The 12,925-nt window shown below is 38.8% G+C and overlaps 1 protein-coding gene and 1 long non-coding RNA gene across 3 annotated transcripts in view; both read left to right on the top strand.

Moving 5' to 3' along the window:
- Positions 1 to 12,925, top strand: part of NKAIN3 (sodium/potassium transporting ATPase interacting 3) — a 550,527-nt gene that overhangs the window by 16,303 nt on the left and 521,299 nt on the right. The gene's annotated exons all lie outside the window — the stretch shown is intronic.
- The window catches only part of LOC147359447 (uncharacterized), a 29,812-nt gene that overhangs the window by 16,001 nt on the left and 886 nt on the right, over positions 1 to 12,925 (top strand). The window lies entirely within an intron of this gene.

The following is a 12,925-nucleotide window of genomic DNA, read 5'->3' as shown; positions in this document are numbered from 1 at the left end:
TTGGTTACAGTTAAGACTTTAAGTCATATGTGTGAAACTCTATTTCTTTTTAAAAATTAATTAGTTGACAATTAATTTTCGTTTTTTACTTCGCTGGGCCTGTGTTGCTGCCCTGGGGCTTTCTCCAGTTGCGGCGCTCCGGCTTCTCGCTGCGGTGGCTTCTCGTCGTGGCGGCGCTCTGGCTTCTCGCTGCGGTGGCTTCTCGTCGTGGCGCACACAGGCTCTAGGCGTGCAGGCTTCGGTAGTCGCGGTGCATGGGCTTAGTTGCTCCACAGCATGTGAGATCTTCCTGGACCGGGGGTTGAATCTATATCCCATGGGTTGGCAGGTGGATTCTTAACCACTAGACCACCAGGGGAGTCCACGTAAAACTCTATTTCTTAGAAGCAGAAAGAATAAAAGATGATATGGCAAGATGCTAATAATACAGCAAGAGACACTTGGACACCTTATAAGATGGTCCCTTATTGCTCCTTGCCTGCTTGGTTCCCAGGCTTTCTTGGCGCTTCCCAAGATCTGACAACTGCCAGCTTGTGCTTCTAACCTATATTATTGCACTGGGCCTGTTCATATAATAAGATGCAATTGATGATAACTTAGCACCGTGTTTGGTTACATCTGTTGCTCGTGCTTTCCGCATCCATCTCTTCCTGCAGACAAAGATGCAGACACTGAGGCTGACATACTGGCGTTCAGCCTGGAGACCCTCCCTCTGCCGACCCCAGCTGCAGCTTTATCTGTTCAGCTGTCCATTATGACGATAAAATTACAGCCTAATGGTGTCTGCGCTGCTGCTCCTGTGACCACCATCTGCCTGTGTCACGTCGTGAATGCTCTCCTCAGTTGTATTTTTGTGAGCGTGACACTCTTATGGAGGCTCTCAGAGGCCACCTGGAGCAGTGTTTTATGATCTGGACTTTCCCACCCATGTAGCTGAGGAAGGAGCCATGTGAAATTTCCAAAACAGCCACTTCCTTGACATAAGAGAAAAGTGGTATCAGAAACTCTCACCTTATGGCAGTGCGCGGTGGTTAAAACAGGTGCATAAAAGGTGCTATTACAGAAAACCAGTTTGACATTAATTTAGGTGCACAGGTGATCAGTCCTTAACTGTCTACTTCCCAAATCATTGTTTAAAATGACTACTTGAGAGTAGTCAAGTAGTCAAGCTCCTGCTCTCAAGTAGGAGCTTAAGAGTAGATGTGTGTTTCTTTCTACCACTCCATTTGCTTTTCACTCCAGTGTAAAGCCATGGTGGTGACTACTCTATAATTATACTCTTCTACCAAATGGCTGGCATGATCAAACTCAGTATCACTTTTATCTGAATAAGTTGTGAAGTTTACTGGAAGGAGATTTTGGAAATTGTTTCTGTGATGATTTAAAGAATAGAATAGATTGAGGCTACTTTTGTCTGAAAGGACTGATTCAGCCTGTATTAGTGTTCTTCAGGGGACTAGAACCATTATAATGTGTATTTGTATATCTTTACTGGAAGGAGATTTTGGAAATTGTTTCTGTGATGATTTAAAGAATAGAATAGATTGAGGCTACTTTTGTCTGAAAGGACTGATTCAGCCTGTATTAGTGTTCTTCAGGGGACTAGAACCATTATAATGTGTATTTGTATATCTTTACTGGAAGGAGATTTTGGAAATTGTTTCTGTGATGATTTAAAGAATAGAATAGATTGAGGCTACTTTTGTCTGAAAGGACTGATTCAGCCTGTATTAGTGTTCTTCAGGGGACTAGAACCATTATAATGTGTATTTGTATATCTTCAGGGGACTAGAACCATTATAATGTGTATTTGTATATCTTTATAATACATGTATAATACACATGTATTATAAATGTACATGAGGAAATTTATTACAGGAATTGATTTATGTGATCATGAAGGTTGAGAAGGCCCCACCTGCTGTTGGCAAGCTGGAGAACCAGGAAGACTGACGTCCAAGGACAGGAGAAGATAGATGTTCTAGCTCAGGCAGAAAGAGCAAATTCTCTCTTCCTTAGCCCTTTTGTGGGGCTTCCCTGGTGGCTCAGATGGTAAAGAATCTCCCCACAATGACAGAGACCCGGGTTTGATTCCTGGGTTGGGAAGATCCCAAGGAGAAGGGAACGGCAACCCACTCCAGTATTCTTGCTTGGAGAATTCCATGGACAGAGGAGCCTGTTGGGCTACAGTCCATGGAGTCACAGAGAGTCGGACATGACTTCAGTGACGGAGCATACATGAGCAAAGCAGAGGAGGGAATCAAGCTCTGCATTGTGAATGTCTAGACTCAGATTCTTTGTACTCTGCTGACAAAGCTTATTTGTGTTCGCTATCCATTGTATTTAGATGATATCGAAACCTGGGAAAGTCTGACCCAGGGAGACTGACTTGAGTAATGCCTTCTTTCAAATAGGTAATGTGAACTACCTTAGCATATCTGTGCCCAGGTAATTTGATTTCTGGAATGTGGGCCTACACTTGTTTTCTTATCTGGTCACATGAACCCTCTTTGCTGCTGTCTGAAAAGCATCCCCTATACAACATCTGTCACTGTCATTACTGCCCTGGGGGTCAAAGGTCACCTCTACTATCATAGGATTGGTGTAATATGTAGACAGATATATTCCCTTTAATTCTGCAATCTAGAAGACCATTGTTCAATAAGCCCCCTGTCCATAGTGGATAAGTATAGCTTGAAACTTTCCTAATATGGCAATACTATTGTACATCAGCTTACCTAGGCTTCCAAAAGCTATTTTCAACCCCAATGAGGGCCATACAACCACATTCAAACACTTCTTAGCAACAGAGCTCTTTGGTAAACTGAAAATTGCCCAGTTTATGGAATTTTCTCTCTATCTTATAGTTTCTCATATTCCAATTCCCTAGAAAATTGCTTTGAGAAAAATGAGACAATATATCTCTGGAATGGTCCATTGTTTTTTTTTTCATTCTACTGTGAAGCTGGGTATACAGTCCTAATTATCTTTGACCATGTTCCTTTTTGAAGGAGATATCCTCTTCTAGTTTATTCATACATCATAACAAAGTGTACAGGCTCTAAAAACAAGCTTTGGGACATTCATCTTTAATACACAAATATGTAGACTTTATTATCACATTTCTGAAGATTTCAGCACTTACAAGCTATGTGGGTCCACCCACAGATATGTTTTTCCTATCACAGCCTTATAATGTCAATTATACTCAATTGTAAGTTAATTTAGGTCAACAACTTTGACTCTTGTGGCATTTGATAATCTCATTAATGTTGCTGACTGCCTCTGTATGAAAGACCCCAGCATGTACATAATTAAACATTCTCATCAGATTCACTATTTCATGAGAAGTCATAAAAAAGAAAACTTGAAGCAAAACTGACCCATTTATCTTCTAAAATTTTCTATGTACTTTAGATTAAGTAAAACAAAAAGTAATACTTAACATTGAAGTACAAATCACAGAGTCAGACATGACTGAGCAGCTAAGCACAGCACAGCACAAATAATCCAAAACAGTTTAATTTTATTTTACTTCATGTGGAGGACTTCATGCTTTTCTCCATTGTTTGGTAACCCAGATATCAAGTTTTTATTTTGAGCACGTAATGTGATATTAGTATTATAGTAGGGAAGTTTAGAAAGCCTTGTGAAATCATTTATTCTTCCTGTTCTTTTGAAAATTTGTGATAAGCTTAAAAACTGGTCTTAAAAACCTAATTAATATTTTTAGATGTCACTCATAAAAACATACATATTTCTCCTGTTCTCTTAGCATCAAACATGAAACATATTCAGAGTATTCACTCTAACATTTTTTCCAAAGTAGTTACAAGCTGTTTTAGTTTTAGTTAGAAACAATGCAGAGACAAAGGTCAAATGATAAATCTCAGCAGATGTGCTTCTGCCAGGGTTGGAATGCAGCATGAATAAGATTTACTGTGACCCAGACTTTCAACAGAATAGCTCATAACAGCAAGAGAGGGCCACAAATGAGGGGTTTTCTCTTTTATTGCACTCAGCTCTTTGACTTATTTGTTCTTACTGTTGTCTTTAAGCCCAAGGTTTGTGGCAGACCCAGAGACTGGGAATTTCAGAAAGAAAGCTTTACATGGGACTGACTCAAGGAGCAAATGGAAAACATCTTGGTATGGTTGTCTGGGATCCAGTAGCAGGGTGTGCCTAAGAGCTAAGGCATTAAACAAACACCGGCTCTGGCCTGGTAGTATTAGGAGGCATGCAAGTTACGGTGAGGTAAGAATTTCAATATGATTTTATCCAGGTCAAGAATGTAATGTTTTCATAATGCTCTATTTTCCATGTAGTAAAGAACTACCAAGGGTTGTATTTTATTTTATTTTTTTTTAAGAAAATGGTAGATTTTAATTCAACCACACCAATGACTATAGTGAATGTTATTGGTGTAAACATAGGGACTGTAAAATCATATGAAGTAAGAAGACCCAAATATATACTTTTTACAAGAAACTACAAGAAGGGCTTCCCTGATAGCTCAGTTGGTAAAGAATACACCTGCAATGCAGGAGACCCTGGTTTGATTCCTGGGTTAGGAAGATCCTCTGAAGAAGGGATAGACTACCCACTCCAGTATTTTTGGGCTTCCCTTGTTGCTCAGCTGGTAAAGAATCCACCTGCAATACAGGAGACCCTGGTTCAATCCCTGGGTTGGGAAGATCCCCTGGAGAGGGGAAAGGCTATCCACTCCAGTATTCTGGCCTACAGAATTCCATGGGGTCACAAAGACTGAGTGACTTTCACTTGCACAAGAAACTAAGTTATTGTTCAGTCGCTAAGTTGTGTCCCACTCTTTTCAACCCCATGGACTGAAGCACACCAGGTTTCCCTGTCCTACACTATCTCCAACTGTTTACTCAAACTCACGTCCACTGAGTCAGTGATGCCATCCAACCATCTCATTCTCTGTTGCCCACTTCTCTTGCCCTCAATCTTTCCCAGCATCAGGGTCTTTACCAATGAGTCAGCTCTTTGCATTAGGTGGTCAAATTATTGGAGCTTCAGCTTCAGTATCAGTGAGTATCCCTCCAATGAGTACTCAGGGTTAATTTCCTTTAAGATTGACTGACTTGATCTACTTGCTGTCCAAGGGACTCTCAAGAGTCAAAGAATACAATAGATTAAAAATAAAGAATAAATAAAGTTATATGATGCAAGTCCGAGGGTTGTATCTTAATATTTTCAGGATACTAAGGGGTCCATTGGTCCATTTGTATAATAGCACTAGAAAGGACATAGAGTCTTTTTCCTTTTTTAAAAGTGATGTTTTAGAGATCATCCACCACAAGCCCTTTCTTCTGAGAAGAGAGAGAATTAATTTCCACTCTCCTGTTTCTTCGGAGGGTGAGCTGTGTTGCTGAACTCCTGTGGTTGTCAGCTTTCTGCTCTACCACACTTAGGGAAAGTCCACAAGGATCTGCGGTGAGCCCCAGGCAGCTTGCCTCCTGGCTGTGGTTGAAGGCTGGGTTACTCTGCTTGCAGGGCTCAGCCGAGCAATTCATAAAAATGTGTGGCTAATAGCAGAGGCAGTGACTGGTGGTTAAATGGTAGAAAAAAGTCTGCCCTCCAGCCAGCCTCATATGAAACAATGGGATCATAGTGCTCTGAGATAAGAAGTGCTCAGTAAATGTTTGTGGTGCACGTGAATAAAGGAGGGAATGAACATATGGTCTTCTGGAGTGGAAGTGGGTCCTAAGTTCAGTAGGTCACTCCTTTCCTTTGGAATTCCCACAGCATCTCATCTCCCCTCGTTCTTCACCCTTCTGCTCACTTGGGGCATTGGGACCTGTGTGGTGACATTTTGGTTGCCTTGGTGATGGGAGTGGGGGAGGGATGAGGTGCTACTGGCATTTAGGGCAGAGATGATCCTTCAGTGAATAGGAAGTCTTGCACAGTGAGAAAGTCTTCCCTAAAATGATAACCAGCATCCCACCAAGAAGCACTGAATCTCCATCTGGGTTCTCTGATAGGAATGTCAAAGACAAGAAGTCATCACTTCCTCAAGTAGACAAATATCTTGTTGGACATGTTGTTGTTCAGTTGCTCAGTCGGGTCCAACTCTTTTCCACCCACTGGACTGCAGTCCTTCACCATCTCCCGGAGCTTGCTCAAACTCATGTCCATTGCATCCCTCAGTGGTGATGCCATCCAACCGTCTCATCTTCTGTCCTCCTCTGCTCCTCCTGCCTTCAATCTTTCCTAGCATCAGGGTCTTTTCTAATAAGTCAGCTCTTTGTATCAGGTGGCCAAAGTATTGGAGCTTCAGCTTCAGCATCAGTCCTTCCAATAAATATTCAGGATTGATTTCCTTTAGGATTGACTGGTTTGATCTCCTTGCAGTCCAAGAACTCTCAAGAGTCTTCTCCAACACCACAGGTTCAAAAGGATCAATTCTTCAACACTCAGCCAACATGGAACATTCAGAAAGAGAGTTCGTGATGCTTAGCTAAAGCCTTGAAAATTCACCCATTGGTATCTGCTCTGTCCTCCAAAGGAGTGGAGAGACCCATTAGCTTCCTGTAATGTTATTCGTACAACTCATTTACTGACGATCCCCATTCTGATTACTTTCCTCAGGGTTGGACAGGTTTTCTTTTGTCCTTGTTATGGTGGGACATTTAGAACCTGACACTGTCCTCTGACTATGGCTTGACCATGCAGCTTTGCCAAAAAGATAAAAATATTTGGGGAAGATGGAATTGTGAGGTTGCCTGAAGAATGACAGAAGGTTGTGAAACGAAATGGTGAATATGTTATTTAATAAAGTTCTCCATGAAAAAAAAAAAAAAAGCACCTGGAGCCTTAGTGATTGAGGCTAACTTCTGACCTAGTCACAGCTGTTACTGTTATTTTTATGAATATAACTGAAGACTGTGTTTATCATTCTTGATTTTTATCAGCTGACCATTAAAAATTCCAATCTTATTCACATCAACCATTGGCAATCAGAATTTCCATCATCAGAGGGGGCAAACTTTTTCAGTAAAGAACCAGATAATAAATACTTGAGGCTTCTCAGGCCAGCTGGCCTCTGTGACAGCTACTTCACTCTGCCTTTGTAGCCAGAAAGCAACTGTGGACATGACATAAATCCTTGAGTGTGGTTGTGTTTCAATTTTATGTTCTTTACAAAAATAGGTGGTAGGCTAGATTTGGCTCCTGGGCCACAGTTTGCCAACCCCTGTTCTATACTTAAAGATTTATTAGATTAAAATCCAAATGTGGTAGTGTATTTATTATGTCTGTTTATATTATTGTATTGATTTCAGCCAAATCATACAAACCATCTAAGCACCTCTTGAATTCTAATTACTCAAGATCTGTTATTCAGTAAGAATTAGGTTCGTTTTCACTTTGTATCACCTAATATGTCACTTCTGTGCTTTTATCTAGTCATTCTTCATACCCAGAACAAAGACGCCTTGTACAGAATAAAGCCAAAAATAGACCCTAACTATGTAGCAAGTTTTAGCTTACGATGACTAGCCATCTAAGTGATAAATATTTGATTATAATAGTTTCATCATCAATTAATTCATGAATTCACACCAAAATTCCATTATGCACCACAATTATTTTTTCTTTATAAGAATCATGAGGGGGTTGTGTGTATTTTCTTCCTGAAATCAAGATGTATGTCTATTACAAGTTCTTGCCATTCCTCTCTATTAATGCCAACAAAACTATATTTCTCATATAAAACTGGCTTATAGTAAATTAACTATTTACTCATATATTCTTGCAGTTTGCTGAAAGTAGATGAAATCTCATGAGTCTCACCCCTATACCTGCTCCTCTTGAGATACTTGCCCAAATGGGGTTTTCATGCCATTGTAGCATGACTGTGCTTCTGAGGTCACAGTTATGGGTCTCTTAAAACTCTCTATCAGAGAAGGCAATGGCACCCCACTCCAGTACTCTTGCCTGGAAAATCCCATGGATGGAGGAGCCTGGTAGGCTGCAGTCCATGGGGTCGCTGGGAGTAGGACACGACTGAGCGACTTCACTTTCACTTTTCACTTTCATGCATTGGAGAAGGAAATGGCAACCCACTCCAGTGTTCTTGCCTGGAGAATCCCAGGGACGGGGGAGCCTGGTGAGCTGCTGTCTATGGGGTTGTGCAGAGTCGGACATGACTGAAGTGACTTAGCAGCAGCAGCAGCAAAACCCTCTATAGAGGAGGAAGAGTTAACAGGGTCTTAGCAGCAGCAGCATCCTTCTTCCTTCTTAAGGACTTCCTGGATCACTGCTGATCTCCATCAGACATCCTGCAGACATTCCAAGTAACAGAAAGGTAAACTAAGAATCGCATATCTAAGTTTGTCTTTATTTAATAGAGTATTCTCTGTATTAATTACCTGTTATAAATAAATAAACCTGAAATTTAAGTGGTACAGGTGGCCAGAGAGTGGGAGTTAGTCCTGTAAGTTTTTTATCTGCATGAAGAATGAAATATGAAAACTAAGAGGGCCGTCAACTTATTTTCCCTGGGGTAGCTTGCACTAGACGTACTTGGTACTCATCTGTTACTCTTAACACCAAATTGCATCCCTTTTGGGAAAAAGGATTTTCTGAAGCTGTGATAGTTCAGGGTTTTTCATAGTTGCAAGTGTGCCTGTTGTTTCTTGTACTGTTAAAGAGTAAAGCAGTGATGTGGTATTACAATAGGGAATGGGTCCAGGGAACTGAGCTCCACTGGGATTTGTACAGAGGAAATGTGGCATTTTAAAGGGGGATGAGAATCCAGGGAGTGGGTGAGAGGGGTGCTCTGTAGAGTTGGGGAAGTGAAAAATTATAAAAAATGGCAAGGGATAGTTGGTCCATGGGAAGGGTTTGCTGACCGCTGCGTATGATTGAATCCTGCTTTCTTTGCAGGTGTTGGCTGGAACAGACACTAAACTCTTGCAGCAACCTTGAGTTTTCTCAGGCAGGCACTTTAAGGGAAATTAGGGTCATCCTTGGGACACAGCCTTGAGCTGTTAGAAACTGTGTTAGTGTTTGTTCAAGTCCTTGTAGGCCAAAGTTGACTGGCCTATTCAAGAAGCAGGCTCAGAGGAGCCTGGCTAGAATTTTCAAAGAGCATCTTTGTCAGCATCCTTCACTAATCACTAGTGAAGTTGGGTGCTGTGTTTGATCTCTGATTGCCCCGAATCAGCTGTGATGATACTAAACTCTAGGATTCTGTACTGTGATACTATTCATTTGGGCCTGAGACCTGTACTGTAAAGACCATTACTTTTTAGATGGATGCTCTGGGGCAGTGTGTGTGGGTCGGGGCGGGGGGAGGGGGAGGCGGAGGAGTGGGGGGAAGTGTGTGAAGGGAAGTCTCTGGTTGCTTTACATATTTTGTGAGCTCAATTTTATTTTAAGGTGTTTGGAATATTATTTCATGTTCCATCTTCATTTAACTAGGACTGAGTAGGTAAATCTGAATTTTTTTCTGCCATTTTTCTCAAGTTGTAAGCCCCTTACTTCCACAGTCATAGACTGACTTCTTTCTTTTTTAAAATTATATAAATCCTGCCATTTCCAATTTAAAGACCAGTTTTGGTGAAGAACAGGGTAAGTGCTGTAAAAGGGGACAAATATTATTTGTGCTAAAGGAGTAGGAAAACCTTTTATAGTTTATATTTAAAGTGTTGTTTATATAATTTTATGAATCACAAGGTATAAGTTTTGTAGTGTTATGATATTTCTAATATAATTCCATTATTAGTAAACTGTTCCTATTACTATTTTAATTATTTTAATGTAAATTACATTAATTTAAATTTTAGTTTAAATTTATTTTAGTCTTGAATATATGTTGAGTGATGGACATTGAATAATATTCACTCTTCTGAATTTGAAGCTTATCATTCATTTTCTTCTTAGGTTTTCCCATGACTTTTTTAGATGCTTAAAAATGATAAACTATTTGAGGCTGAAACTTAGTTGTGTAGAAAATCAGGGTGTCTTTTTCTTGAATTTAAATAAGACCCAATATGTTAGAAATGTAGGGGGGAAAATTCATATTTGAGAGAATGACATGTAACTAGTATATTATGTCAGTTCTGAATTTTATTTTTTTTAATTAGTAATTAAAGAGAAGTAGTTTTGAGTGGTGACAAGGCTATACATTGCTAGGCAACATTGCTAGACTTATGAAGAAAAACTAGAAATGAAGCAATAATTGTATTTCTGATTACCTCAAGCTCTATCCTAATGACCAGTTATAAAAATGAGAGATGGTATGCTATAAAGTATGTATATGCTTCATATTCATTTTATATTTACCTCCATATTCAGTTTTGTCTATTAAAATCACTTTTTTGTGTTAGGTTGGCAAATTTTCCAATTTATTAGTTCATCTATTTCTTTCAGGCAATATTCAATAGAGTGCTAAGAAAGGTTAAAATTAAAAGGCCAGGAATTTATAATTACTAGCAGTCATGCATAAGTTATTGAGGATGGTAATTTTGAACGCTTTATTCATTAGAATAGTTTCAATTTGTTCAAGTCAGTCATCACAATAAAATTTTGACTCTCTCTTTGGACTTCAGCTAATGTGTCTATGCTTTAGAATTCACTTAGTATTTCCATGCAATGGTGAATAAAATGCTATTTTCTCATCACTTTTCTGAATTTTATTTTTATAATACTCCATACTTTACCACAAAAGATTCTATTCCTTTGATCTTTGACTTGCTTGTTTTTTCTCTTGATTTGTATAATTTAATTATTTGCTAGTAATAGGTAAATTTTATTGATCAGTGAATTTCAATTTTGAAATGCCCCCAAACCAACTACTTTTGAAATCAAGGATAAAACAACTTAATTTTTTGAAATTGAAAAGCAGATGTGTTTTAGCTAAATTCTTAATGAATCTGTCAACAGTAATTGGATAGAATATTATATAAACAAGATACCTTTTTCTTCAGGTATCTTCTGGGTCTGTGTAGTAATTTCTAATTTGTAATGGACAGAAAGAGGTTTGTATTTTTGAAAGCTTCTGGTTTACTGGAGAATTAAACTTAGATCTGGGCAGATTTGTGGTGATGTATAGGTATATTGGTAAAGAATCTGCCTACCAATATAGAAGACACAGGAGACAAGGATTCAATCCCTGGGTTGGGAAGATCCCCTGGAGTAGAAAATGGCAACCCACTCCAGTATTCTTGCCTGGAGAACCCCATGGACAGAGGAACCTGGCAGGCTTTAGTCCATGGGGTCACAAAGAGTCAGACATGACTGAAGTGACTGATCACAGTACAGCATGGATTTGGGATGTATACTTGAATGCAATTCACTTTATTTATTTTTAAAATCCTTCTTTAATTACCTGTAAACTTCTGCTTCTGGCAGATGAAGTAACTGGTACTGAATTTTCTCTTTAACATAAACAATTGTAACACTGGACAGAAGAGCTAAGACAGTGGTTCTCAGGCACCAGGCAACAGGTAATGCAGGACTATGACTTTGACAAAGGGAAGACTCTACATGGTACTTTCTGAATGAGAAGCAGGGTCTAGAGCCCACCCAGACAACAGAGGTGTTGCTGATGTGAAGAGGCAGGTGTTGGAGGTCAGAGCTGAAGTTTGTGGAGCAGGTAACAGAGAATGAGATGCATGGTGAGAAAGGAGGAGCTGATGAAGTTACATCTCAAGACACTGGCTGGAGCTGGGCCACAAAGAGCAAAGAATAGCATCAGAAATTATAAATAGTTGGATAAGTGTTTTTTCTTTATCTCTTTAAAAGGCAATAAAAATAATGGCATTGTATTATGGGTATTATATAACATATAGATATAAAATATATGAAAAAGGTGGTTCAAATAGATGGAATTATACTGCTGTAAAATTCTTATATTTTACTAAAAACATTATGATACTAATTAGGGTAAAGGATGTACAACAGACCTGCATGCAATTGGTCTATTAACTTTTGACAAAGGCACCAAGACAATTCAAGGGAGTAAAGAAAACCTTTTCAACAGATGGTGCTGGAATATTGGATAGACATATGAAAAAATATGAATTTTGACCTCTATTTAATTCCATTCACAAAAATTAATTTGAGATGGATCATAGACATAAACATAAAGGCTGAGCTTCTGACTTTCTGAAAGTAAACTTGAGAGAATAGCATTGCAACCTTTGAACAGGCAGAGACAGTGTGCAAAAGATAAAAGGAAAAAGATGATAAATTGTACGTCATTAAATAAGAAACTTCTGTTCACCCAAAGACAAACTTTGTAAATGAAAAGACAAGACATATGTAGAAAATATTTGCATTACACCTTCCTAAGAAGGGACTTGCATTTAGAATATTTTAAGAACTAATACAAACCAATAATTAAAAGATAAGAGCTGAATTTAAAAATAGACAAAGGAGTTGAAGAGAGAAACATTCAAGGACATATACAAATGCCAGCAAGCATATGAAAAAATTCTCACAGTTATTGTTCATCAGGAAAATCAAGTTAAAATTACAATGAAATACTATTTCTTAGCTATTAAAAGACTGACAACACAGATGATGGTGAGGGTGTAGAGCAACTGGAAGGCTCATATATGGTTGGAAGACTGTAAAAAGAGAAACTTAAGAAATGTGAAATTTCTCAGAAATTTAAACATATCCTTACTCGATTCCAGAATTCCGCTCCTATGTGTTTACACAGAAAAAATATACATCAAGACAAAACCTTTTACACAATTGTTATAGTAGCTTTATTCAAAATATTCACAAACTACAAGCAACCCAAATATCCCCAAATTTCTGAATTAACTGCTGATGCACTCAATAATATGAACGTGAGTTTCAAAAATACTGTAATGAAGGAAAGGAGACAGACATAATCTTCTAGAAAAAGACGTGGGAGTTCTTACTGTATAATATATTTAAGTTCAAG

Source organism: Bos grunniens, chromosome 14 (assembly GCF_055505025.1).
Source record: "Bos grunniens cultivar Pamir isolate PY7600 chromosome 14, Bosgru_T2T1.0, whole genome shotgun sequence".
NCBI lineage: Eukaryota > Metazoa > Chordata > Mammalia > Artiodactyla > Bovidae > Bos > Bos grunniens.
The sequence above is the reverse complement of the archived record's forward strand: the minus strand, read 5'-3'. Positions and strand labels throughout refer to the sequence as shown.